The sequence below is a fragment of the Mobula hypostoma genome, chromosome 16, assembly GCF_963921235.1.
Source record: "Mobula hypostoma chromosome 16, sMobHyp1.1, whole genome shotgun sequence".
In the NCBI taxonomy this organism is placed as follows: Eukaryota; Metazoa; Chordata; class Chondrichthyes; order Myliobatiformes; family Myliobatidae; genus Mobula; species Mobula hypostoma.
The window spans coordinates 49,444,869-49,469,079 of NC_086112.1; the positions used below are offsets into that span (position 1 = coordinate 49,444,869).

Sequence of the window (24,211 nt, forward strand, 5' to 3'; positions counted from 1 at the left end):
AATTCATCTCCTCATACTTTGACTCTATCTTTCACCTGCCCCCCCCCACCCTGTCCAGTCCCTTCCCATCTACATGTATACTCTCCACTGTTTTAAAAACTTCTAATTTCCTGGCCCCCACCACCTCATCTTCACCATGGACACCTTGTCCTCTACACATCCATTCCCCATCATGAAAGCTTAGGGGTTTTCTGTTTCTTTCTAAAACCATTCTGTAGATCCAACCAGCTGCTTTCCAGTAAAACCCTCCTCCTCCTGCTGAAACTTGTGCTTCCCCTGAACTTCCCCTTTGATTCCTCGCACTTTCTATGAATCGAACGAGCCCAGCTACATTTGTCTTTTCTTTGTTCCAAACCCGCTCTGGCTTTGCTCTCCAACACTTTCTCTACTAACTCAATGACTGTATTAGTGCTGCCTCCTGCCCCCATGCAGGACCTGTTGATCTTGCCAACTGCTCAACCAGCTTCCACCTGCCCAAAAATTCACTTAGACCATTTCTCTCTCCAGTTCAGGAGACAAATTATCTACTGACATTTACAACAAACCCATTGTATTACACGGCTGCATTGACTACACCTCTGCAACACACACTAAGTGCTGGAGGAAATCACCAGTGTCCTGCTGAAGGGTCTCGGCCTGAAATGTTGACTCTACTCTTTTCCACAGATGCTGCCTGGCCTGCTGAGTTCCTCCAGCATTTTGAGTGTGTTGCTTGGATTTTCAGCATCTGCAGATTGTCCCTTGTTCATGATCCGACTACACCTCTGTCCATCTTGTCTTTTTTTTAAGGACAGCAATGTTTCTGCCTCCACTGTATCTTTCTCAAGGTGAGACCATGAGATCGGGATATCTAAGATGTCTCCTCAGATGTGCTGGATGCATTGGCTGGTAGGGTGAAAGGCAAGGGTAGAAGGGAACTCCTCCTAGCCTCTATTGATATTTCCAGTCTCCCTTCCTCCTCCTGCCTCTCACTCTTCATCTATAAATCACCAGCTTTTGCCTCATATCTTTGTACTAGTTTTCTCCCCTACACTCTCTGTTCCCTCACAGATGCTACCTGACTTGCTGAGTTTCCCCACAGCTTGCTTTTTGTATCAAACAATACTGTTCCCCCACTAGAATTAGGAATGCTGGGAAAAGGGAGCAGACAAATCTGGCAAAATTATTCTAAAATAAGATATTTTTAAGTTTTAAGAGATAATGTTCCAAGACTAGATATAACTTTGTGTAGAATAGTCTCAATATGGAAAAAAGAAACAGCATTAATATTTCTGACCAGAAAAGGATCCTTAACCTGAAATATTATCTACGTTTCTCTGTCCACTGATCTGCTCTTTCTCTTTCTCCTGCTGCCTGATCTGCTGGGTCGCTCCACTATTTTCTGTCTTTAGTTCAGATATTCAACACCTGCAGGAGATTTTTTAAAATTCAAACCTTATGATGTATAATGTAATGAAAAAGTGGATTTTGTCACTTAAATTTTCAGTGAGTTGGATCAAGCTCCAAGGTGGGTGGTAAATCTATAGGGAGCCAGCATCATCACCAAAGCACCTTCGACTTCCATGTCAGCAATGTGGTTGTCTGAGACATGCTGGAGGATATTTGGCCATCATCCAACCCCCCCAATTCCACCATGGGACTCACCACCAAGACCAGAGGCAGTCATTAGTCATGCTGAATTATAGAGGATGTTCACCCCTTTCATTTTACCACCAGCTTTCATCTGAAGCTTCTGACTTTTATTAAAAAGGTGAGTTCATGTTAAGAGCTGTATTTCACTATACATGTGTATATAAATATTTATATAAAGAGGCGCTACTCATGGCTGCACAAGGACAGACACTGAGCACAAGGGTAATACAAGCAGGGATCTATCACACCAGACAAGACCCAAGATGCAGGCTGTGCAAGGAATCCGCTGAGAGCATCCAGCACAGAGCAGCAGGATGCCACATGCAGGCAGGAACAGCATACACTGAACAGTACAAGCAAGTTGCAGGAATTGTCTACAGGAACACCTGTGCTGAGTATGGATTGGACACTCCCAAGTCCAAATGGGAAACACCCGAGAAGTTCACCCGAGAACGACAGAGCTAAGATCCTGTGGGACTTCCAAATACAGACTGATAAGCAGGTACTGGCCAACCAAACAGACATAGTAATGCTGGGCAAGGAACAGAAGAAAGCAACAGTAATAGATGTGGCAATCCAGAAAGCCAGTAACATCAGGAAGAAAGAAATTGAGAAGCTGGAGAAATACCAGGGCTTCAAAGAGCAGATAGAAAGGATATGGAAGGTTAAAGCCAGAGTAATCCCAGTGGGGATAGGAGCACTTGTAGCTGTGACACCTGGACTGGAAGAGCGGCTCCAGTTCCCGGGAACAACATCTGAGATCTCAGTCCGGAAGAGCACATGCGCCAAACACTCAAACTCCCAGACCTCTGGTAAAGGGCCTGAGATTGAGGGGAAATATAAACATACTGACCATCCATAAGGGGAGAGAAAAACTATGTATTTGTACACACACACAGTCAGTTGCCACTTTATTAGGTGCACTTGTATATCTGCTCATCAATGCAAATATCTAATCAGCTGATCATGTGGCAGCAACTCAACACATAAATGTTTACAGGCACGGTCAAGAGGTTCGATTGTTGTACAGAGCAAACATCAGAATGGGGACAAATGTGATCGCTGTGACGTTGACCATGGAATGATTGTTGGTGCCAGATGAGGTGCAAAAAAACAATAAACAACCAGTGAGTGGCTGGTTCTGTGAGCGAGAATGCCTTGTTAGTGAGATAGGTCAGAAGAGAATGGCCAGACTGGTTCAAGCTGACAATAAAGTGATTGTAACACAAATAGCCACATGTTTCAACAGTGGTGTGCAGAAGTGGGTCTCTGAATGCACAACATGTCAAACCATGAAGCGGATAGATTACAGCAGCTGTGGCCACTATATTAGGTACAGGAGGAACATAATAAAGTTGTCTCTGATTGTATGTATCAATGTGCTGTATATTTATTAATATATTATTAATAAATTATGTATTATTAATACAATATATAATATATTATTCACTCCATATATTTACTGACAGAACTCTAATGTGATTCTAATATTCTATAGCTTAGTTTTTTTTAAAATTATCTCTACTTATTTAAAGACCATAAGACAAAGGAGCAGAAGTCGGCCCTTCGGCCCATCGAGTCTGCTCCGCCATTTTATCATGAGCTGATCCATTTTATCCTATTTAGTCCCACTGCCCCGCCTTCTCACCATAACCTTTGATGCCCTGGCTACTCAGATACCTATCAATCTCTGCCTTAAATACACCCAATGACTTGGCCTCCACTGCTGCCCGTGGCAACAAATTCCATAGATTCACCACCCTCTGACTAAAAAATTTTTTTCGTATTTCTGTTCTGAAAGGGCGCCCTCCAATCCTGAAGTCATGCCCTCTCGTACTAGACTCCCCCATCATGGGAAACAACTTTGTCACATCCACTCCGTCCATGCCTTTTAACATTCGAAATGTTTCTATGAGGTCTCCCCTCATTCTTCTAAGCTCCAAGGAATACAGTCCAAGAGCGGACAAACGTTTCTCATATGTTAACCCTCTCATTCCCGGAATCATTCTAGTGAATCTTCTCTGTACCCTCTCCAACGGCAGCAAATCCTTTCTTAAATAAGGAGACCAAAACTGCCCACAGTACTCCAAGTGAGGTCTCACCAGCGCCTTATAGAGCCTCAACATCACATCCCTGCTCCTATACTCCATTCCTCTAGAAATGAATGCCAACATTGCATTCGCCTTCTTCACTACCGACTCAACCTGGAGGTTAACTTTAAGGGAATCCTGTACGAGGACTCCCAAGTCCCGTTGCATCTCAGAACTTTGAATTCTTTCCCCATTTAAATAATAGTCTGCCCGTTTATTTTTTCTGCCAAAGTGCATAACCATACACTTTCCAACATTGTACTTCATTTGCCACTTCTCTGCCCATTCTTCCAATCTATCCAAATCTCTCTGCAGACTCTCCGTTTCCTCAGCACTACCGGCCCCTCCACCTACCTTTGTATCGTCAGCAAACTTAGCCACAAAGCCATCTATTCCATAATCCAAATCGTTGATGTACAATGTAAAAAGAAGCAGTCCGAACACTGATCCCTGTGGAACACCACCGGTAACCGGCAGCCAACCAGAACAGGATCCCTTTATTCCCACTCTCTGTTTCCTGCCAATCAGCCAACGCTCTATCCACGTATGTAACTTTCCTGTAATTCCATGGGCTCTTATCTTGTTAAGCAGCCTCATGTGTGGCACCTTGTCAAAGGCTTTCTGAAAATCCAAATATACAACATCCACTGCATCTCCCTTGTCTAGCCTACTGGTAATTTCCTCAAAAAATTGTAATAGGTTTGTCAGGCAGGATTTTCCTTTAAGGGAATCCATGCTGAGTTCTGCCTATCTTGTCATATGCCTCCAGGTACTCTGTAACCTCATCCTTGACAATCGACTCCAACAACTTCCCAAACACCGACGTCAAGCTAACAGGTCTATAATTTCCTTTTTGCTTCCTTGTCCCCTTCTTAAATAGCGGAGTGACATTTGCAATCTTCCAGTCTTCCGGAACCATGCCAGAATCTATTGACTTTTGAAAGATCATCGCTAATGCCTCCGCAATCTCCACAGCTACTTCCTTCAGAACACGAGGGTGCATTCCATCTGGTCTAGGAGATTTATCGACCTTTAGCCTATTCAGCTTCCTGAGTACTTTCTCTGCCGTAATTGTGACTGCGCACACTTCTCTTCCCTGCCACCCTTGAGTGTCCGGTATCCTGCTGTCTTTCTCAGTGAAGACTGATGCAAAATACTTGTTCAGTTCCTCTGCCATCCCCTCATCTCCCATTACAATTTCTCCAGTATCATTTTCTATCGGTCCTATATCTACTCTCACCTGTCTTTTACTCTTTATATACTTGAAAAAGCTTTTAGTATCCTCTTTGATATTATTTGCTAGTTTCCTTTCATAGTTAATCTTTTCTCTCTTAATGACCTTCTTGGTTTCCTTTTGTAAGGTTTTAAAGACTTCCCAATCTTCTGTCTTCCCACTAATTTTTGCTTCCTTGTATGCCCTCTCCTTAGCTTTAACTTTGGCTTTGACTTCTCCTGTCAACCACGGTTGCATCCTTTTTCCACTCGAAAATTTCTTCTTTTTCGGAATCTACCTGTCTTGCACATTCCTCATTTCTCGCATAAACTCCAGCCACTGCTGCTCTGCCGTCTTTCCCGTCAGTGTCTCTTTCCAGTCAACTTGGCCAGTTCCTCTCTCATGCCACTGTAGTTTCCTTTACTCCACTGAAACACCGACACATCAGATTTCCGCTTCTCTTTTTCTAATTTCACAGCGAACTCAATCATGTTATGATCACTGCCTCCTAAGGGTTCCTTCACCTCAATCTCTCTAATCACCTCCAGTTCATTACACAATACCCAATCCAGTACAGCCGATCCCCTAGTGGGCTCAACAACAAGCTGTTCTAAAAAGCCATCTCGCGGACATTCTACAAATTCTCTCTCTTGAGATCCAGTGCCGACCTGATTTTTCCAATCTACTCGCATGTTAAAATCCCCCACAATTATCATAACATTGCCCTTCTGACAAGCCTTTTCTATTTCCAGTTGTAATTTGTAGTCCACATCCCTGCAGTTGTTTGGAGGCCTATAAATAACTGCCATCAGGGTCCTTTTACCCCTGCTATTCCTTAGCTCAACCCATAAAGATTCTGCACCTTCCAATCCTATATCACCTCTTTCTAATGATTTAATATCATTTCTTACCAATAAAGCCACGCCTCCCCCTCTGCCTACCTTCCTATCCTTCCGATACACCGTGTATCCTTGGACGATCAGCTCCCAGAGACATGCATCCTTTAGCCAGGTCTCAGTGATGGCCACAATATCATACCTGCCAATCTGTAGCTGTACAACAAGATCATCCACCTTATTTCTTATGCTGCGTGCATTTAAGTACAACACCTTAAGACCAGTATTTGATACTTTTTGCTTTGATTTCACTGCAACTTTATTGCACTACAACTCATCCTAATGGCTACACATTTGCCCCATCACCTGCCTGTCTTTCCTGACATCTTTACTGCTCACTATCTTAGATTTATTTCTGTTTTCCCCTTCCTCCGCTCTATCGTTCCGGTTCCCATCCCCCTGCCAAATTAGTTTAAACCCTCCCTAACAGCTCTATTAAACTTTCCCGCCAGGATATTGGTCCCCTTCGGGTTCAGGTGTAACCTGTCCTTTTTGAACAGGTCATACTTCCCCCAGAAGAGATCCCAATTATCCAAGAATCTGAAGCCCTGCCCCCTACACCAGTCTGTCAGCCACACATTCATCTGCCTGATCTGACTACTCTTGCCCTCACTAGCACGTGGCACAGGTAGCAATCCCCAGATTACTACCCTGGAGGTCCTGCTTCTCAGCTTCCTTCCTAACTCCTGGAAATCTCTCTTCAGGACCTCCTCCTTTGCCCTATCTATGTCATTGGTACCAACATGTACCAAGACAACTGGCTGCTCACCCTCCCCCTTTAGAATATTCAGGACCCGATCCGAGACATCCCGTACCCTGGCACCTGGGAGGCAACACACCATGCGGGTATCTCTGTCAGGCTCACAGAATCTCCTGTCTGTTCCCCTGACTATGGAATCCCCTACTACTACCGCATTTCTCTTCACCTTTTCTCCTGCACAACAGCGCCAGGCTCAGTGCCAGAGACCCGGTCACCGTGGGCATCCCCCGTCAGGTCATCTCCCTCAACAGCATCCAGAGCAAGATATTTGTTGCTGAGGGGGACAGCCACAGGGGTGCTCTCCACTATCTGGGCATTTCCCTTCCCTCTCTTGACAGTGACCCAGTGTTCTGACTCCTGTAGCCTTGGGATGACTACCTCCCTGTAGCTCCTGTCTATCACCTCTTCACTTTCCCTGATAAGCACTAGGTCATCAAGCTGCAGCTGCAGATCCCTAACACGGTCTCCGAGGAGCTGCAACTCAGTGTACCTGGTGCAGGTGTGGCCATCAGGGAGGCTGGAAGTCTCCCAGGATTCCCACATCTGACACCCTGAACAAAGCACTAACCCTGCAGGCATGCTATCTAATTCTACACGAACGAAACAGGAAAAATAAGTCTACTCACCCACTTACCTCGCCAAACAGACAAACTTTTTAAACTGTTAGCTGTGAGAGCCCTGCTGTTCCTGTCTGTCTGTGCCGATTCGCGAAAGGGGTGGGGGGGGGGAGAGAAAAAAGAGTTGGCGCTTCGCTCTCGCCTCTTCCCGTTTTTTGCCGAAGCCCGTTGAAGCCAAAACCCTACACTCTACTACCGCTCACTCCACTGCCCGCTCCGACAGCTGCCCGCTGTATAGGGTGGTCGCCTTTTTAAACTCTCAGCGCGGTCCTGCTGACATCACGCGCCTGCGCAGTCTCGCCCTTCTTGCACTCCAAGAAGTTTTAAACTTATGAATGTCTTCCCGCACCAACTAATGCTTTATTTGTGTTGATCTTACGTGGTTATTATGGTAACCATGAGCATTCATCTGCTCCTTCATAAGGTAGCAGGTACAGCAAAATGTCACTAGGTGGCAGTGTGTTGCCACCTAGTGACTGTTTAATTAACCGGTTTTTCTCAGACCTGAATAGATTTAAGAGGCACTGAGTAGAGTAATCCTGCTTTCCAAAATTACACATACAGATCAAAAGGTATATAACATGGGACATATTATCCTTTTTTGTATTCTGTGTAAATAATTGTCTGAACAATGCACTCAGAAGACACTTGAGCAGTGCCACAGCAGTCCTATAACCCAGTGGTCTCCAACCACCCGGCCGCGAACTGGTACCGGGCCGCAAAGCATGTGCTACCGGGCCACGAGGAAATGATATGATTTGGCGATATGAAACGATATGAGTCAGCTGCACCTTTCCTCATTCCCTGTCACGCCCACTGTTGAACTTGAACGCACACGGGGTCATTACCCGTGCGTCATCCATGTCAGCACGGGAAGAAGATCAACTCCTCGAGCTTGCAAATGACAACAGGCTGAAAAGTATGTTTGACATAACATCTCTGCCTTCATTCTGGATCAAAGTCAAGGCTGAATATCCTGAGATAGCCACGAAAACACTGAAAACATTGCTTCCATTTCCCACATCATATCTCTGTGAAGCGGGGTTTTCTGCAATGAATGCAACGCAAACTAAATTGCGGAATAGACCGGACATAAGGAACCCCCTTCGAGTACCGCTGTCTCCCATCACCCCTCGATAGGACCATCTTGTTGCAGGGAAACAAGCCCAGGGCTCCCACTGATTCAGCGATATTGGTGTGTTGCAATGATTTTATATGGTCATACAAGGAAAATATGCACTGTGTGTTTAATATTAAATTCATTAGATAAACCCTTTTAGAAACAAAATTGAGTGTATTCACCACTGATAAGTGACTTAGTTGACTTACCACCTATATTCCAGTCATGATTAACACCACCACCACCCCCCCACCCCCACCGGTCGGCCGGTCCGCAAGAATATTGTCAATATTAAACCGGTCCGCGGTGCAAAAAGGTTGGGGACCCCTGATCTAACCAATGAAATTTTATTTCATCCCCTCATCACCAACTACCCCTATTAACACCATTTTTTCAAATGCTTGAACATTGAGAGAGTTTTATTATGTGTGTCAAATGCTTCCCACCTGATGTTTCCTCATACACATACCTTGCAATTTGATGTGCTGGTGAACAAGGGGAAATCTGCCTCTTAGCTCCAATCCAAACATCCAACTAATAAACAGATCTATAAAAAGATATATTGAAAATTTGATTCACAGCTATTAGGCAGGTTGACTTGTATCCAATGTCCTTTGTTATTAGCTCATCAATTAGTATTATTATCATTGGGTTATCATTCTCACATACTGTATACAGTGAAAAGCATGTCTTGCCTACTGTTAATACAGATCAATTCATCACAAAGTGAATAAGGTAAAGCAATCACAGATGCAGCATAAAGCATAACAGCTACAGAGAAAGAACAGAGCCGGACGAAAATAATGTGCAAAATCATAATGACGTTGATTATGAGGTCAGGGGTCCGTCTGATCATCAACCATTCAATAGTTTTATGACAGTGGGATAGAAGCTGTTCTTAAGCCTAGTGTTACATACCCAATGGAAGAGGGGAGAAGAAAGAATGCTTGGGGCAAGTGATGTCTTTGATTACACTAGCAATGAGAAGGACGCTTTTTCTGTACATTTTCTGAGCTGTCTCCCCAACTCACTTTACTAATTTACTAATCCATCTGCAAAACTATCCAAAAAGGAACTGTAATATTACTGATGAAATTCAAAATGAAAACAAAGCAGAAGGAAAAAATTGCTTATATACCCTATTTGCATATAAATTGCTCCCTCATTAGACCTTAAGACATAGGAGCAGAATTAGGCCATTTGGCCCATTGAGTCTGCTCCACCATTCAATCATGGCTGATCCTTTTTTCCTTCTCCTCAGCCCCACTCCCCGTAACCTTTGATGCCATGGCCATCAAGAACCTATCAGTCTCCACCTTAAATCTACCCAATGGCCTAGCCTCCACAGCGGCTGGTGGTAACAAATTCCACAAGTTCACCACCCTTTGGCCAAAGGAATTTCACTGCATTTCTGTTTTAAATGGACGCCCTCTATCCTGAAGCTGTGTCCTCTTGTCCTAGACTCCTCCACCATGGGAAACATCCTATCCACATCTACTCCGTCTAGGTCTTTCAACATTCGAAAGGTTTTATTGAGATCCTTCTAAATTCCAGCGAGTACAGACTCAGAGTCAACAAACATTCCTTATATGATAACCCTTTCATTCCCAGAATCATCCTTGTGAACCTCCTCTGAGCCCTCTCCATTCCCAGCACATATTTCGTTAGATAAGGAGCCAAAACTGTTCACAATACTGGTGAGGTGAGGCCTCACCAGTGCCTTACATCCCATTATTCTAGACTACACTGCAGTTTATTCGGCTCGATATGTTTTCATTGGACAACAAATATCATCCCAAGAATCAATCTAGTGTACCATCTCTACCATGCCTCGAAGACAAGTTTAAATAAGGAGACGGAATTGTAGGCCGTACTCCAAGTGTGGTCTTAACGAAGCTCTAAATGGTTGTAGGAGGATCATTCTTTGCTTAACATCCCTTTAAGATTCTGTTTACCTGCTTAGCTTTTGTGACAGCATGTCAATCTTAAGCAATAGTCTGGAACCCTACATTTGACACACCACATTTGGATTCTTTCTAACAATAATCTCACATTTCTCTTTATTCTGCTCTGACTGCACTATTGATCTAATCACCATTTTTGCAAGACTTAACCTCGAAACTGCTATATACATAACTCATGCATTACAGATGTCTGGATAAGGGAAATTCAACCTCACAGAATTCACAATCACTACCAAAAAAAAGGGAATCCGAGACACAGAATAAAATATACTTTCATGAAATAATTGTATCAATTTTATTTTATTTTTGGCTTTCATTTCTTGACACTTTGCATTACAGAATATCATGGTATGGACATGTTTCTGGGAGCAGTTTTAAAGTTATTAAAATAATGATGTATTTCACCCCAATGCTGTATTTAAAGGTACAATAGACATTGTGATCTACCATGGCAAAGCATTGTTGGATTTTGCAATATAAATATTACTTTGGATCAATGCCAGAGTGTGTTGCTCTATTGATCTATTGCAAGACCTCACATCAAAAGACCATGCCGAGAGTAGTGGATTCTGTCCAAAAATTCACAGGCACACCCCTCTCCAGTATTGGTAGTTTGCAGAGAAGACTCTGCATCAAAAAGGCAACATCTGTCATCAAAGGTCCCCACCATCCGGGCCAGGCCATCTTTTTGTAGCTACCATTGGACAGGAGGTACAGAAGCCTGAAGACTCACACTACCAGGTTCCAGGCCTACTACTGTACTTCTTTTCTACCATTTCATTCTTGAACCAACTGGCAAAACTGTATTACTATAATTTAGCAACACTATGACCACTTCGACAACTTTGCACTAAAATGACTTTCATTGTCATTGCTTCTAATTGTATTCTTTCTCATACAGTTGTGTATAATGTATGCTCAATTTGTTTTTCTTGTAAGTGCTGTATGTATGATGCTCTGTGTCTGTAATGCTGCAGCAAGTAAACTTTTCATTGCACCTGTGCATAAATGTTTTTGTATATACAACAATAAACTTGACTTTGATGTTGATAAACCCAATTCTGAATTTGACCTGGGTAGCCAGCTCTCAAATTTACATGTGCATTACAAACAACGCTCTTCCAGATTCTGGAGAGATCTACCACCTCAAGAATGGATTTTGCAAAGATGGTAAAAGGAAAGGAGAATGCCTCCAAAACCTCAGAAGGATAGGTATTAAAAAAGTACCATCGAGAGGCATGTTTTGTTGTGGAAGAAGGGTAAAGATATTCCAATTCCTTCTGATATAGCTTTACCACAGAAGTCTCTGTAAGGAGTGATACCAAAAGAGTGGGGTCTATGAAGTTAATAACATTGAAAGTAAACAGATTATTTCCTCGTAATGATCTCTGATACACCTTCTGAGTTACAAATTGAAAATAATTCACTTAGAGGTTTAAAAGGTTGCATGGATGAACTACAACAATTGTTCATCCCAGTTTGGCAAAAGAATAAATCAAGGAAGGTAGTGCACCCGTGGCTGACAAGAGAAATTAGGGATAGTATCAATTCCAAAGAAGTAGCATACAAATTAGCCAGAGAAAGTGGCTCACCTGAGGACTGGGAGAAATTCAGAGTTCAGCAGAGGAGGACAAAGGGCTTAATTAGGAAGGGGAAAAAAGATTATGAGAGAAAACTGGCAGAGAACATAAAAACGGACTGTAAAAGCTTTTATAGATATGTAAAAAGGAAAAGACTGATAAAGACAAATGTAGGTCCCCTGCAAACAGAAACAGGTGAATTGATTATGGGGAGCAAGGACATGGCAGACCAATTGAATAATTACTTTGGTTCTGTCTTCACTAAGGAGGACATAAATAATCTTCCAGAAATAGTAAGGGACAGAGGGTCCAGTGAGATGGAGGAACTGAGCGAAATACATGTTAGTAGGGAAGTGGTGTTAGGTAAATTGAAGGGATTGAAGGCAGATAAATCCCCAGGGCCAGATGGTCTGCATCCCAGAGTGCTTAAGGAAGTGGCCCAAGAAATAGTGGATGCATTAGTGATAATTTTTCAAAACTCGTTAGATTCTGGACTAGTTCCTGAGGATTGGAGGGTGGCTAATGTAACCCCACTTTTTAAAAAAGGAGGGAGAGAGAAACCGGGGAATTATAGGCCGGTTAGCCTAACGTCGGTGGTGGGGAAACTGCTGGATTCAGTTATCAAGGATGTGATAACAGCACATTTGGAAAGCGGTGAAATGATCGGACAAAGTCAGCATGGATTTGTGAAAGGAAAATCATGTCTGACGAATCTCATAGAATTTTTTGAGGATGTAACTAGTAGAGTGGATAGGGGAGAACCAGTGGATGTGGTATATTTGGATTTTCAAAAGGCTTTTGACAAGGTCCCACATAGGAGATTAGTGTGCAAACTTAAAGCACACGGTATTGGGGGTAAGGTATTGGTGTGGGTGGAGAATTGGTTAGCAGACAGGAAGCAAAGAGTGGGAATAAACGGGACCTTTTCAGAATGGCAGGCGGTGACTAGTGGGGTACCGCAAGGCTCAGTGCTGGGACCCCAGTTGTTTACAATATATATTAATGACTTGGATGAGGGAATTAAATGCAGCATCTCCAAGTTTGCGGATGACACGAAGCTGGGTGGCAGTGTTAGCAGTGAGGAGGATGCTAAGAGGATGCAGGGTGACTTGGATAGGTTGGGTGAGTGGGCAAACTCATGGCAGATGCAATTTAATGTGGATAAATGTGAAGTTATCCACTTTGGTGGCAAAAATAGGAAAACAGATTATTATCTGAATGGTGGCCGATTAGGAAAAGGGGAGGTGCAACGAGACCTGGGTGTCATTATACACCAGTCATTGAAAGTGGGCATGCAGGTACAGCAGGCGGTGAAAAAGGCGAACGGTATGCTGGCATTTATAGCGAGAGGATTCGAGTACAGGAGCAGGGAGGTACTACTGCAGTTGTACAAGGCCTTGGTGAGACCACACCTGGAGTATTGTGTGCAGTTTTGGTCCCCTAATCTGAGGAAAGACATCTTTGCCATAGAGGGAGTACAAAGAAGGTTCACCAGATTGATTCCTGGGATGGCAGGTCTTTCATATGAAGAAAGACTGGATGAACTGGGCTTGTACTCGTTGGAATTTAGAAGATTGAGGGGGGATCTGATTGAAACGTATAAGATCCTAAAGGGATTGGACAGGCTAGATGCAGGAAGATTGTTCCTGATGTTGGGGAGGTCTAGAACGAGGGGTCACAGTTTGAGGATAGAGGGGAAGCCTTTTAGGACCGAGGTTAGGAAAAACTTCTTCACACAGAGAGTGGTGAATCTGTGGAATTCTCTGCCACAGCAAACTGTTGAGGCCAGTTCATTAGCTATGTTTAAAAGGAAGTTAGATATGGCCCTTGTGGCTACAGGGGTCAGGGGGTATGGAGGGAAGGCTGGGTTCTGAGTTGGATGATCAGCCATGATCATAATAAATGGCGGTGCAGGCTCGAAGGGCCGAATGGCCTACTCCTGCACCTATTTTCTATGTTTCTATGTTTCTATGTTATGATCTGTGGTTTTTGCCTGTTAATAAACCTTCTGTTGTTTCAAAATGATTCTCTGAAGATCATGAGTGAGTCGCAACTTTGGAAATCAAGGAATGCTATATATATATATGAATGTGTGTATATATATACAGTGCCTATAAAAAGTATTCAACCCCCCCCCCCCCCACCGGAAGTTTACATGTTTTATTGTTTTACAACATTGAATCACAGTGGATTTAATTTGGGGTTTTTGACATTGATCAATAGAAAAGACTCTTTCATGTCAAAGTGAAGACAGATCCCTACAAAGTGATCTAAATAAATTACAAATATAAAACACAAAATAATGAATTGTATAAGAATTCACCCCCCTGCCACCCAATATGACACATGAAATCATCACTGGTGCAGCCATTTACTTTTAGAAGTACATCTGTCACAATGGAGGGGCATTGGGAGCAAGGGTGGACCCAAATGCAAGACACATCTTGTGAGGTTAATTAAATTTAGTTTATTGTTTGATATCAGGAGAGCTAGACAGGAGCAGGAGTAGCGAACTGGACAAGGACTGAGGACTACGACTAGGCTGGGACCAAGGGTCTGGGCTAGGACTCAGAATCGGCTCCGAGAACTAGAGGAGACATGAAGAGGCTAGGGTATGGACTCCGAGCCCGAGACTGGGCAAGGACCCAGTATCTGGGTCTTGCCTCGGTCTCAGACCCCAGAACCAGGCATGGACATGACATGGGCTAGGGAGAGGAGGAACATGGGAACACAGAGCCTCGGTCTCGGGAGAGCGGGTACATGGAACCATGGACACATACACAGAACAGAGAGCCGGGACCCCTCCTTGGGTACAGGACATAGGGCCAGGACTCACATACAGAACAGAGAGCCGGGACCCCTCCTTGGGTACAGGACATAGGGCCGGGACTCATGACCCTCCGTGGGGCAACGGCAAGACAGCCTGACTTACCCCACGGAGGCGAGGACAGGACAAGACAAGACCAACACGAATGAACACCAGACAGTATCTATCTAGCTCCGGTGATGGAACTAGACCGAAGTGCAGGAGGGGTCTGCAGACGAGGGCTAGAGGCGCGAGGGGCAGAGAAAGGATTCAGACAAGGGGGTAGGACAGGAATCACAGACCGCCAGGGCCAGGACTTGACTCAGAACTGGAAGCCGCCAGGGCCAGGACTTGACGTGGTACTTGGACGCCGCCGGGGCCAGGACGTGGATGTGGTACTTGGATGCCGCCAGAGCCAGGACGTGGACGTGGTACTTGGACGCTGCCAGAGCCAGGACGTGGACGTGGTACTTGGACGCCGCCAGAGCCAGGACGTGGTGCTTGGAACCTCCAGGTAGTGCCAAGCTCTCGACTCGGCCCAGGAACAGTAGACAGCGGCTCTTGATTCTTTTCAGCGGGTTAACTGACGGACCCACTTTGATGAGGAAACTTTGCAGGCTCGCTTCGGTGAGGTAACTGGACAGGGTTGCTCCGGTGAGGAAAGGCGAATTACCGACACTCGCTTTGGGCGGAGACAAGGCTTGCTCCGGCCAGATGACATTGGCACGCCGTGACTTTGGCAGTCTTTGCAGACGCTCCCACACTGAACGGCTGAAAGTTGGAGACTATAAACCATCGGTTCAGCCGAGTGTTAATTGCCTCTAATCATCAAAGTTGAGGGACACAGGAAAACAGGGAATCAACGGTCCAGATCGTAATATAGACAAGCTAAATTTAAAGGGACCCCAATCTGGACCATGACAACATCATGAAGACAAAAGAACACACTAAGCAACTCTGAAAAAAGGTTATTGAAAAGCACAAGTCAGGGGATGGAAAGAAAAAGATTTCCAAGTTACTGAATATCCCTTGGAGTACAGTTGTCACTCATCAAGAAATAGAAAGAATATGGCACACCTGTAAATCTGCCTATAGCTAGCTGTCCTCAAGAACTGAATGACTGGGAGGGAGGCCACCTAGAGACTTACTTTACCCTCCACCTTCACAAGCCTTCCTGGGCCTGCTGCAGTGGAGCATCCCCACAACATGATGCAACCAACACCATGATTTATGGTAGGGATGGTGTGCGGTACATCTAGTCTAATGGCCAAAAAGCTCAATTTTGGTTTCATTGGACCATTGAACCTCCTTCCAGCTAACTTCAGAGTCCACCACATGCCTTCTAGCAAATTCTAGCTGAGATTTCATGTCAGTGTTTTTTCAACAGTTGCTTTCTCTTTGCCACTCTCCCATAAAGCAGAGAATGGTAAAGCACCCAACAACGGTCGTATGGGCTGTCTCTCCCATCTTAGCTACTGAAGCTTGTAGCTCCTCCAGAGTCGTCATTGATCCCTTGGTGGCTTCCCTCACTAGTCTCCTTCTTGCACGGTCATTCAGTTCTTGAGGATGGCCCGCTCTAGCCAGATTTACAGCTGTGCCATATTCTTTCTGTTTCTTGATGATTGACTTAACTGTCCTCCAAGGGATATTCAGTGACTTGAAATTTTTTTTCTATCCAGCTCCTGATTTGTGCTTTTCAATAACCTTTTAGCAGAGTTGCTGGGTGTGCTTTTGTCTTCATGATATAGTTCTTGCAAGGATACTGACTCACCAGCAGTGAGACCTTCCACATACAGGTGTTTTTTTACTACAATGAATTGTAATGCTTTGACTGCACATAGGTCTCCAAAAACAAATCTCCATTTAACTAATTATGTGACTTCTAAAACCAATTGGCCGCACCAGTGATGATTTAGTGTGTCATATTAAAGGGGCGTGGGGGCTGAATACTATGCAATCAATTACTTTGTGTTTTATATTTTTTGTGATTTATTTAGATCACCTTGTAGAGATCTGTTTTCACTTTGGCACTAAAGAGTATTTTTTCTGTTGATCAGTGTCAAAAAAGCCAAATTAAATCCACTGTGATTCAATGTTGTAAAACAATAAAACATGAAAACTTCTGGGGGTGGGGGGGGGGTGAAGGATTGAATACTTTTTATAGGTACTGTAAAACTAGATGGCTGTGCTGATTTTGTACATTTACAGTCAATCAAAAGAACATGGCAACATGTACTGTATTAATTCCTCCATCAATAACTATTAGGAACTAATATACAGTTTTATGATATTGTAGTAGTATTGATAATGTTCTAATTTGTTCTGAATTTCATTTAAATTTATTATTTGTTACTCACTTGAATGGTAGTTTGTATTTTTTTATACTCTTTTAACTATTCCTTTGCATCTTCAACAAATTGCCCAAAATGTACTCGTCTCAATTAACTGGAATCCATTGTATGTGTATATGTTTATTGCCCTTAACAATCCTGGAATAATTCCGAGAATCCAAATTTCACGAGCAAGTTTCATCACTGCAGTTATGAAATTTAAATTCATTTACTTAATAATCTGGATTTATTTTTTAAAAAACAGACTCAATAATGTTCTTCTTGAAGGAAGCTTACTGCCATTACTCCAAATCCACAGCAGCGCTATTGGATCTTGACCATAATGGAAATGGCCTAGCAAGCTGTTCTGTTGCAACAGAAGAGAATAAAATTAATACCGGATCAGTCATTAGCAAAGCCCAGCTTTCGAACATTTAGATTTTTTTTAGTTATTGAATTTTGGGATGAGGGTTTTGACTACCAGTATCCTTTATGAATCTTTTTGGGCCAACTCGTATAACGGACCCTTCTTTGACAAAGTTATGGCTTTTTGAGTGTTCTTGGAGCTACACTCATCCAGGCAAGTTGAGGGCAGCCCTTCTCCTTCCTGATCTATGCTCTATGCAACAACATTGTCAGAAGTGGATCCATTTTAACAGTGTGGTTTGATGTGTAATATCCAAAGTTCATCGCACTTGTGTAGCTTTCAGTTACAAATCAACTCTGTAATGTTGCAATATAAAGGGGATTGCCAAAGACTTTGGAGTATTAGGAAATGATTCCAATCCCATATATGATAGCCTCTGGTTAACCAATTAGGATGATTAATTTTGGTGGGTCTGTATATTTCACCCAGGGAGTTGTGTAGCAACAGTAATGTTTTTATAATTTCTCTTTACTTTCTTTCTCTTCCCTTACTTCCAAAAATCCCATCAATTCATGAAATAAGATTAATTTAATTAAGCCTTCCATTTAATCAAGTCAACAAGATTTCTGGGAATTAGGACCTTCTCTGTCTAGGAAGACTAAGAAAATTAACACAAGAGAACAACACCATCCTAAAACTTGATTCCATGTAATGCACCATTCCGATTTAGAAATCCATCACCCTTCCTTGATTAGTGCTGGAGCCCTCAACTTCACAGCAATCCTTACTTAAATGTACTTTCCATAAACTAAATGCAGCAGTTTAGGAAGACAACTCACAGGTTGGACAATAAATTCTTGACGTGCCAGTCATGCCAGCATCCTCTTAAAAAAATAAAAAACTGCCAAGTAACCACAACTCAGTAAAGTTAAAATAAAGAACCTTTTACTAAATTTAAACCAGTGTATTTAACAAAGACACCTTACACCCTCGTCTTAAAATTCCTTAACAGTGTAAAATATGCCTTCGCCACAAACTGTCCTGTTAAGGAAGCCACAACGTTGTCAAAGGTGGACCCTTATTTACGATGTGGCCTGATATGTATATCTCAAAATTTAACAATGCCGTGTAACTGCAAGTGAGGGAACTACAAATAGATGCATTGATGTTACAATATAAGGTGTTTTATGTATGTAATGAAATGGAAAGTAAGATAAAGAAATAGGACCAGCAGCAATCATTCAGGTTCTAAATTAAATAGTTATGTGTTCAGATAAATGTTACGATTGAATTACTTCAGTAGATTTCTAATTCTCCATTGAAATAATTCAATAATAGTGTTTTACATTATTTTCATTGGACATATTGTTAGTGTATTTAAACTGATCTGAAAATTAATGTGTAATTTAAATACATCAGAAATAGAAATAAAATACTAATATAATTTATAGATATAACATTCTGCTAAGTCAGAACACCTATAAAGAGAAGTCAACCAATATTTTAATTGTGGTCTTTACAATTTGATAAATGTCTGGAGAACATTTTTCCTCTATTGTTCCTCTAAACAGATTCTGAGGGGCTTGCTGGATAGAAAAAGAATTTAAATGTGTAAACCACCCATAGCCAAATTAAGCAGTTCTGTGCTATGATCTACTGCTGTTAGGTATTGGGTAAGAATTATCTCTGTTCTGTTTGTCCTTTTCTTTGGCCTGTGAAGGGAATTATATATTTCCAGAAATTTCTGTTTTCACTAAGTATTGCAGATGAGGTAGGACAATGATTATTGTTCACCTAAAAATGGATCAAGTTTCTCAAGTGGACCAGTCATTTTTAAAGTTCTTTGGAGTTTAGGCACTTCTGTAATGAATACAACATAAATCTTAAATTAAAATGCAACTATATTAGGTAATATCAGTAGAATTTATTCCCTAAGGGACGAAAGTAACTTATTTTTTTGATAGCATAATGAACTGAGAAAGAGTATGATCTTTTGAGTGAAAAAGGAGTGCTGGTAGAAAGAGTGGATAGGTAGCAGATAAAGTATGAATTGTTTCATTTCAGTAGACAGAATAAAGCGAGACAGTACTCATTAAAGGTCACAATTTTCAAAGGGGTTCAAGATCAGAAAACTCTGAGGATATATTGAGATTAACAGACGAAATGAGGAAAGTGCTTTTAAACAAATGGCATCTTGGGCTTTATAAATAGAGGTACTGTACACAGTATAAGAGCATGAAGGCCAATATGGCCATACATAAAACATTTCTTCAACTCCTCCTGCAGTTTTGTGCTCAGTACTGGGTGCTTCTGTTTGCCATGGATGTGAAGGCTTTGAAGAAGATGTAAGAGAGATTTACTGAAATTAGACTGGGGGAAATGGGAATGTCCTTCTTGGAACAGAAGAGATAAAGGTATTTAAAATCATGAAGGGGATAGACTAAATAGGTTGAGAGCCGTCGTTCCATCGTTCCCATGTGCAGAGATGTCAATACCAGGCGTCAAAGAATGAAGTTGACTCGTAAAACATGACAATAGGAAATTATTTCTTACAATGTTTTGAGGGTCTGGGATACACGAGAGACAGATTCAATTGTAGAGAACAAAAGGGAGCTGGATAACTACCTGAAAGGAAAGAATTTGCAGAACTTTGGGGGAGTGGGGGCAAGAGGAAGGAACTAGCTGGAATGTACTTACATAACGGATGAGTTGAATGGTCTCCTTTGGAGCTATGACCAGGCTGGGATCCTGTGATTTACCAGGCAAGGAGCTTGGAGAATAACAGGGTAAATAGTAAATCACTCGAAAAAAGGAACAACAGATGAAAGATCGAGGAATAAGCAGTAGAAGATCTGAGAAAGGGCTCAGGAATGGAATGAATATGTGGGTATCTGGGGATGCTCTTTAAGCATGGGGTTTTGAGTTGTGGGAAGTGTTTGCAGTTTGGCAGCAAAGGAAGATGTGCGTATTTTACTTGCTGTTCTGTTGGTCTGGCACTTTATTTTTAAGGCCTTGTTGTCTAGGGAATGCTTAATGAACTCACCCCCAAAACAGTGTAATCAAAATTCCCTTGCAATTCTCCAAAGGACATTTTGCATGGGGAATAACATCAGCACATTATTCCCCAAACTGGTACATTACTCAATAAAAGGTCATTGAACTGAAACATTTATTCTGTTTCCTTTTCCAGAAATGCTGCCTGACCTGTGAACTCTCTTTAGCGTTTTCACAATTTACTAACTGTATATGTGATTTTGCTTCTTTAGCTCATACTTAGACCAATGCTATGATAGTATAAAATACCTGATGATCCTGGTCAAACCCAAACAAGGCATCAGTAAACAGCTTAATTCATAGCACCTTTGACCAAAGCCTCCATCGATGGAAAAGGGTAGTTGGATTAGATTTATCTTCCTTTCCGTGAATAGTATAATTGTGCACATTATTAGAAAGACTTCAGTGTCAAAATGTACTGGAACAGTTTGGTTAGAGAGGTGCATAGTAGTGAAGAATGAATCTTCAGTTCAACAACCAGCAGGTTGCTTGGTCTCATTGTCTCTGCTCTCAACCATTTCTTGATATCACATGCAATGAACCAAATTGGCTAAAGATGAACTTTTGTCAAAGGGAGGCAGAAGGCAAAATGAATCATCCATTAAGCACTTATGGCAGAACACAGTTGGGATCCTTCAGCCTAGTTCTTAGGATCAGGGTACTGAATCCTACTATTTTTCAGATTGAATATTCTTGTCTACCAGCATTCAAGGCTAGATGTAATGGAGCTACAGAGCTTTGACCTGATTAGTTTGTTGTGATATCACTAAGCTCTACATAGCAAGTGGTCCTGTAGCAAAGATTCGTCAATTGGAATCTTCAGCATATTCAGGAATGCCTTTTGCTGCTCCCCACATGAATAATGCACTCTTCATTGATCCACTGTTGACCCCAGTCTTGAATGTGATGACGAGGTGAAGGATATGCTAGGCTATGTGTACATGGACTGTTGTGGTATGCCCTTCTGCTGTTGTTATTCATGCAAAGTGCATGGTAGACATTCCATTTTGTAGGCACATCAGTTCTATCCTGTTTAGCACAAATGTAATGCCACACATGTTCATGTAAAAGCAGGACTTTGCTTCCACAAAGAATTGGAATTGAAATTGATTTATTATCGTTACATGTACCGAAATACACCTCTCAAAGTCCAACCCTACATCCCCATCTTGAGAGGTGGAAACGGGTAAGTCTGGCCAACAGGGCTCTGGTAAAGCTGTATAAGCCAATCCCCAGTTCAGTGGATGAAATGGTTTGCAGAATCATTGATGAACTCCAACCATACCAGCGACTTTGGACGATGGAGACGGGAGGTCATCAATGGCCTACTCTCCACTGGGATCCGAGGGCCCAAGAAGTACCAAGATATGGTGAAAAGCTTGTCTTGCACACAGCTCCTACAAATCAAACCATTACATGGTGCATTGAGGTAGAACATGGTAAAAACAGAATGCAGAATAAAGTGTAATATCTACAAAGAAATTTCAGTTCAGGTAAACAATAAGGTGCAAAATCAAAATGAGGTAGATTGTGAGGTCAAGAGTCCATCTTATTGTACTGGGAAACCATTCAATAGTCTTATAACAGTGGGATAGAAGCTGTCCTTGAGACTGGTGATAGTGATTACCTCTAGCAGTGCAATTCTGGACAGATTCACAAGTAAACTGATGAGAACAAGACAGCAGGATTATCCTTCATGTTGGTTCATTCTCTGCTGGCTCTAATATGTTCTTCAGAACTCAGCCAGCTTAGTCACTCGTTGTAATAGGCATTGAAATCTCCCATCCAGTATAGATTCTGGTCCCTTGCTTCGTTCAGTACTTCTTCCAGCAATTCTGCAACATGAAGGGTCACCCATTGATCAACTGAAGGCAGCTGGTAGTCAGAAGGTTTCATTGGCCATGGTGTAGTCTGATGCCAGGAGACCTCATGGTCTCTGATGTCAATGCTGAGTACTCTCAGGTCAATTCCATCCTACCTGCGTACCACTGTGCCATATTCCACCAGTCCCTATTACCGGGGAAGGTGAATCCTGTCCATAAGGCAAGATATATTCAATAATCGTGATGGAAAGGCCTGAAAAGATGTCCATAAGCATAACAGTGTCAGACTGTTGTTTCATAAATACATTGGGTAGACCTCCTAGTTGAGATCCCAATTCTTAGATGCTCATGTGGAGGAATTTGCAAGGACTTTGGACTTGGAGTGAATATTCCATGTCCATACAACACACATAAAAGTTGCTGGTGAACACAGCAGGCCAGGCAGCATCTCTAGGTAGAGGTACAGTCAAAGTTTCGGGCCAAGACCCTTCGTCAGGACCATGTCCTCCATGTCCATGTCCATTACCATTTCAGAGGGCATGCAAAACTGGCTTTGGAGTCAACGCAGCCCAGGCCAGGTAAGGATGGTAGACTTCCTTCCCCGAAGGTATTAGTTGATTACATGGATTTTATGGTATCCAGTAGCTGTATGATCATTATTACTTATGCCTAGTCTGACTTTTTTTCCAGGGCCAGTTATGAACAAAATTAAAATCCAAAGTTGCCATCTAACCTCTGCATTGTTAATCGCACAAGTGCAAATGCCAGCTGTCTAAAATATAGACAGGTAATATTGGAAACACACAGCAGGTAACAGTAGTAGATTCTGAAGAAAAGACCTTCATTGCAAGACTACCTTTTTTTCCAATTCCATGGATCTGGCCTTTACTGCAATGTGTTTCCAGCATATTCTGTCCTTGTAGAGTCAGAGAGTCAAAGAGTACCAGAGCACAGAAACAGGCCTTTTGGCCCATCAAGTCCATGACAAACTCTTATTCTGCCTAGTCCCAATGACCCATACCTAGACCATAGCCCTCCATGCAGCTTCCATGCGTGTACTTATCCAAACTTCTAATAAATGTTGCAATTGGACGCACATCCACCACTTCCTTTGGTAGCTTGTTCCAAACTCGTACCACCCTCTGAGACAAAAAGTTCCCTTTAAATATTTCAACTTTCACCCTGAACGTATGACTCTAATTCTAGCCTCACTCAACCTCAAAGGAAAAAGCTTGCTTGCATTTTCCCTATCTATACTCCTCATAATTTTGCATATCTCATCAAATTTTATGGTTTGATCTTGATGGACTGGGCCATGTTCAAGGAATCATCGGGGATCTCAAAGAATATGCCATGGTTATCATGGATTTTATAAAGTCAGTCATGGACGAGTGTGTCCTCACAAAATCATTCAGAGTCTTCCTGACCAGAAGCTCTGAATGAAGCAAGAGAACCAGATCAATGGCATTCAGGTCTGGTGAAAAGTAGAGGTCCAGGTATGACCTCTGGAAAGCTATCTCACATGCGAAGTGGTTACTCTGGACCAAAATGAATTATAGAAGGTTGTTCCACAGCTGTGGCAGTAGTTAAATGCTACCACCTCCAACAAAGTAAAACCAAGTGACAACAAGGTCTCACTCCCAGATGAGCTCAATGCCTCTTATTCTCTCTTTGACTGACAAAACACAAAGGCATCTTCACAAGCTCTTAGCGCCCCTAATGGCCCTGTGATTTCAGTCTTTGAGGCTCACGTGAGAGCGTCCTTCAGGAGGGCGAACGCAGATGGAAAGCATCTGGCCCAGACAGGATACCTGGCAGAGTATTTAAGACCCGTACTAATCAACTAGCTGGAGTGTTCACTGATATGTTTAATCTCCGCTTTAGCAGTCTGAAGTACCCACCTGCTTAAAACAGATTTCAATCATACCAGTGCCCAGGATGAACATGGTAACCTGCCTC

General features: G+C 42.5%; 1 long non-coding RNA gene across 3 annotated transcripts in view; it reads right to left on the reverse strand.

Annotated features, from left to right (window-relative positions):
- LOC134357394 (uncharacterized) overlaps positions 1-24,211 on the reverse strand; it is an 81,895-nt gene that overhangs the window by 8,891 nt on the left and 48,793 nt on the right. For all 3 annotated transcript variants that reach the window (XR_010020617.1, XR_010020618.1, XR_010020616.1), the window contains one exon: positions 8,798-8,875. This is a non-coding gene — a long non-coding RNA (uncharacterized LOC134357394). The remainder of the gene's footprint in view (positions 1-8,797; positions 8,876-24,211) is intronic.